This window comes from Cydia pomonella, chromosome 22, assembly GCF_033807575.1.
Source record: "Cydia pomonella isolate Wapato2018A chromosome 22, ilCydPomo1, whole genome shotgun sequence".
NCBI lineage: Eukaryota > Metazoa > Arthropoda > Insecta > Lepidoptera > Tortricidae > Cydia > Cydia pomonella.
Genome location: NC_084724.1, coordinates 1149592 through 1154915, shown reverse-complemented (window position 1 = coordinate 1154915; position 5324 = coordinate 1149592). Strand labels below are relative to the sequence as shown.

At 38.4% G+C, this 5324-nt stretch overlaps 1 long non-coding RNA gene across 1 annotated transcript; it reads left to right on the top strand.

Moving 5' to 3' along the window:
* The first annotated feature begins 2179 nt into the window (after positions 1-2179).
* On the top strand, positions 2180-4062 carry LOC133530098 (uncharacterized). The gene is made up of 2 exons (XR_009801254.1): positions 2180-2675; positions 3867-4062. It is a non-coding gene; the product is annotated as an uncharacterized LOC133530098 (long non-coding RNA).
* Positions 4063-5324: the final 1262 nt, after the last annotated feature.

Genomic DNA, 5324 nt, shown 5'->3' with positions numbered 1-5324 from the left:
GATGAATAGATTAGGAGTTCTGGTGACCAACTCCTGAGTCCATCATGAGACCCTCGACTTAATCTAGATCGATGGTACTCGTCAGGGCAAATCTTTTGAGCCCAAACACGATGGAGTTATGATGAATAGACTAGGAGTTCTGGTGACCAACTCCTGAGTCCATCATGAGACCCTGGACCTGATCTAGATTGATGGTGCTCGTCAGGGCAACTCTATTGAGCCCAAACACGATGGAGTTATGATGAGTAGATTAGGAGTTCTGGTGACCAACTCCTGACTCCATCATGAGACCCTGGACCTCATCTAGGTCGATGGTGCTCGTCATGGCAAATCTCATGAGCCCAAACACGTTGGAATTATAATGAGTAGATTAGGAGTTCTAGTGACCAACTCCTGACTCCATCATGAGACCCTGGACTTTATCTAGATTGATGATGCTCGTCAGGGCAAATCTATTGAGCCCAAACACGATGAGGTTATGATGAGTAGTTTAGGAGTTCTGGTGACCAACTCCTGACTCCATCATGAGACCCTGGACCTCATCTAGATCGATGGTGTTCATCAGGGCAAATCTATTGAGCCCAAACACGATGGAGTTATGATCAGTAGATTAGGAGTTCTGGTGACCAACTCCTGACTCCATCATGAGACCCTGGACCTCATCTAGGTCGATGGTGTTCGTCAGGGCAAATCTATTGAGCCCAAACACGATGGAGTTATGATGAGTAGATTAGGAGTTCTGGTGACCAACTCCTGACTCCATCATGAGACCCTGGGCCTCATCTAGATCTATGGTGCTCGTCAGGGCAAATCTTTTGAGCCAAAACACGATGGAATTATAATGAGTAGATTAGGAGTTCTAGTGACCAACTCCTGACTCCATCATGAGACCCTGGACTTTATCTAGATTGATAGTGCTCGTCAGGGCAAATCTATTGAGCCCAAACACGATGGCGTTATGATAAGTAGATTAAGAGTCCTGGTGACCAACTCCTGACTCCATCATGAGACCCTGGACCTCATCTAGATCGATGGTGTTCGTCAGGGCAAATCTTTTGAGCCCAAACACGATGGGATTATAATGAGTAGATTAGGAGTTCTGGTGACCAACTCCTGACTCCATCATGAGAACTTGGACTTCATCCGGGTCAAAAATAATAATGCAAATGCAAACCCTAACGTAATTTCAAGTAAAAATGCGTTTTTCAGAAAATCGCAGCCAAATAACACTAGACCCTACTCATAGTGTTGTGTTCCTGCCGGTGAGTAAGGTTGCCAGAGCTTAACGAGGGGCGGGAGGGGGTTAGAGTCGGCAACGCGCATGTAACTCCTCTGGAGTTGCAGGCGTACATAGGCTACGGATACTGCTTACCATCAGGCGGGCCGTAAGCTTGTTTGCCACCGACGTAGTATAAAAAAAAGGACCACTGAATCACCATCAATAAGCGAGAGTCTGTTAAGCATAGTGTAAAAAATGAACTTTTATTAAGATTTTCTAATCGCAGTATATAGCACTTCTCGGAACTCCGTAGCTGATTACGATCGCAACGAATGCCTGACAATCGAGCACAGGTCCGTCCTCTAAGCGCGCTCCGCGCGGACTGAGAGCGGGGCGTCGCTGCTGCGTGATTTATACGTGTTTTAAAAAAATATAAATTTACGGCAATGTACGTCCCATAGTTATGATTTTTTTTTTATAGGTTAACATAAAGTTACAGTTTGCTATAATATTATTTTTAAAGCAAAATATGCGTACAATTTGCGGAAAAAAAAATAATAAAACCCTGTTTTCGCCAAAAAAATGAAGAAAACTCGGAAGGTATTTTATCAGTTTTTTCAAATGAATCTTCGATTGTTAATCATTCCAGCCCCTCGTACGAGATATGTTGAATCAAATTGTAGTCATTCATGTACCAAATGATTCTTGTTTGCAGCAAAATTGAGAACCGAAACGCCACATCTCACTGCAAAATTTGGAAAAGACTCCCAAAAAAACTCATTAAAGAGGTTTAAAAGAGAAAATGAAAATTTGAACTGTTGGAGCCGCTAGTTTAGGAAACGATTATTTAAGTACGTTACCAGTTTTTGAATAAATACTAATAGTTACGTCGTAATCTTGAATGAAAAAGGAAGCATTTTACAAAATACGCTCGTCTGTAGGAATAAGGACTCATAACGTTCCTTTCTACAGCACAACATTTTTTAAAACAGTCCCCTACTTCAGGGTAAAGTTGTCAAGTTGTTTCTTAAAAAAACTTCGAGATTGGAATGGAAAAGCTGTTTATTTTAAAATTAAAGCATATGATATTTTATTGTTTTTTTAAACAATATATATATTATGCTTTATTTTATTCTAACTGAACACACATGCACTAGACAAGCAAAATCGTGAAGTTATTTTTAGGGAGACAAAGAAATTTAAATGGCAACACTCAAAATAAGTTGTCACTGTTTCAATCCAATTTGTAATGAAATGGTTTTGTAATAAATCTTTTTTTTGATTTGATTCTAAATGTAGAAATTTGATTAGATACATACCTATGAACGTCACTTGCGACTTTGTCTTGCAGGCACAAAATAGTGAATTCAACTAAAGCAAAGCTAAAGCTATTGAAATGAATTTCCGGTTTGGGAATCAGTGATGAAAATTGCATGCGAATGGATTATCACTTCAGGTAAGTCGTGCTTTAAATTTAAATCTTAATTTGTGTAAATACTGAAACAATTCAATACCTACTCTTTATAACTTTATTTTTACTTCCTGTCAATCTGAACTGAAAACTATCATGCGCACGAATATGTATGTTATTTATGTTAAAACCAGAGTGATACTCTTTAAGTATTTTTTGTCAAACATGATTTGGTCGTTTCAAAAAAGTAAATGGAATTCCTGTTGTTTAGATTCAGATTTATTTATTAAGCAACATACGATTACATTACAAATAACATTCATGTCAATATATATGAATCTATATTGTGATCTCCTTCCTCGCGTTGTCCCGGCATTTATGCCACGGCTCATGGGAGCCTGGGGACCGCTCGACAACTAATCCCCAGAATTGGCGTAGGCACTAGTTTTTACGAAAGCGACTGCCATCTAACCTTCCAACCCAGAGGGTAAACTAGGCCTTATTGGGATTAGTCCGGTTTTCTCACGATGTTTTTCTACACTGAAATGAATCTATGTATATTGTGAACGTCAAAATAAATCTAGCTATTCCTAAAACGAAAAACCAATAGACATCAATATTTAGAATTTATTTTATACCTATAAAAAACTAGGCAAGTGCGAGTTGGACTCACGCACGAAGGGTTCCGTACCATTATTTATAAAAAAACGGCAAAAAAATTAGTGCGAAAGCGTCATTTTTCAGCATACTGCACTAAATAAAGCTGCCGCTCTCCAGCTCCATCAAACAGTTAATAGTATACACACCTCGGGAAGTCAATAAGAAAGCCTCAGATCACATGTTTCCATTACATCACTTCAATTACATCTGATCTGAGACAATTCTTACTTTACTGCCCTAGGTACAGTAGACGCAAAAAAATACAGTCTTGCATCCTTCTCTATAAAAAGGTGATGCACATATTTGTCAAATCTAACCTTTAATAACATGACAATACGAGTCAAGGCACGCATTGTTGTGAATAACATAATCTATATGAAAATGCTTCCAATTTCATAAAGAAGAAGGACATTCAAGAATGTTTTCGAATGGTCTGTTCAGTGTTGATGTTGGTTGCCCAAGTTCTATGACTGTCTGTTGTAGACTTATTCTTGTCAAGTCAACATGCAGGTTAGGAAAACTGTATCTATAAGTATTGTTATAGAACTTTTTAACAAATATATTTTCTTATTTCAGGAACCAGTCTCTAGCTACTAGAAGTAACAATATAGTATGGGGCAGGACAATGAGATGAGATATGGTCAATGCATCTCATTACCCAATTAAAATATTTTGAGGTAAAAATGGTATCCATTTTTATACCTGCCTCAATGGATACAGACACAAGCTACGAAAATCTTTTTAATAGCAATAAATCCTCATAAAAAAGAAACACTTGACAATTATTTTATTTTTGTTTACCCCCTCAATGATGTCTATTCAATTGCTACAACCAATATTATCTCCATCCAACTCTAAAACCACTGAACTGATTTAGATAAAATTTGCTATGGAGATAGTTATTTAGATAGAAGATTATCTATTACATCTACTTACGAATGAAGACAAATTTCATAGTAAAGTTGTTCATTAGTAGTGTGTGTGTATAGACTTCAATCTTAGCAAACATATCCCTTAGTAGTCTACCAGTTTCCATAATAAATGTATCTCACAATAGTACACATTTTTTACCGAATATTCGGCACTTCGGTCTACGGTGTGGCCGAACATTCGGTATTCGGCCTAAACCACTATTCGTGGCATCTCTAGTTATGAGCCCTTTCCATAATAGGTCATCTACTTAGCATATTAGTAGTGTTCTACACATAGTATAAGAATAAAAAAAGTGTATCTTCGCATATCGCAGTCGGATTGTTTAATGTTTAATCCGCCGTATTACACGACGGCTAGCTGTTATCAAAAACAGGGCCGTTTTGAATTGCGGCGGTTCAACGATTAGCCAGATTGTCATTGTGATACGTTCGTCAATAAGGCGGCCCACGTTTAGTCGCATCGCATCGTACTCATTGACATATATATCTAAGGACGGGCCTTACAGGCACTAAGAATGGCGCTAGTTCAGTGGTGTCACTCTCGAATTCGAGCCAATCGTGCAGTCTAACGCAACTAGTTGCGCCCAATCGCGCGCGTGATGCAAACTCATCAACCAATCGCGTTGCGGCGTTAGACTGCACGATTAGCTGGAATTCGTGTGCGTGACACCGCTGTACTGGCCCCATTCTTATTGTCCGTAAGGCCCGTCCTTAGATATATATGTCAATGATCGTACTACTATTTAGATTGTAGGGTGACCAATGACCATACTTACAAAATAAAACGGCATTCAATACGGCTAATTGTTGAACCGCCGCATTTCAAGACGGCCCTGTTTTTGATAACGGCTAGCTATAATGTAATATGGCGGATTATACGATCCGACTCAAAATAATATATTATTTCAACGGCCAACTAGCCGGTAGTGACTCTGCCTACGAAACAGAAGGTTCCTGGTTCGAATCCTGATAAGGACATTTATTTGCGTGTTCATCACAAATATTTGTTCCCGAGTCATGGATATTTTCTATGTATATAAATATTTATATATAGCGATATAAATAATTATTGTAACTTTTCTAAGAACAAAATATTTTTAGT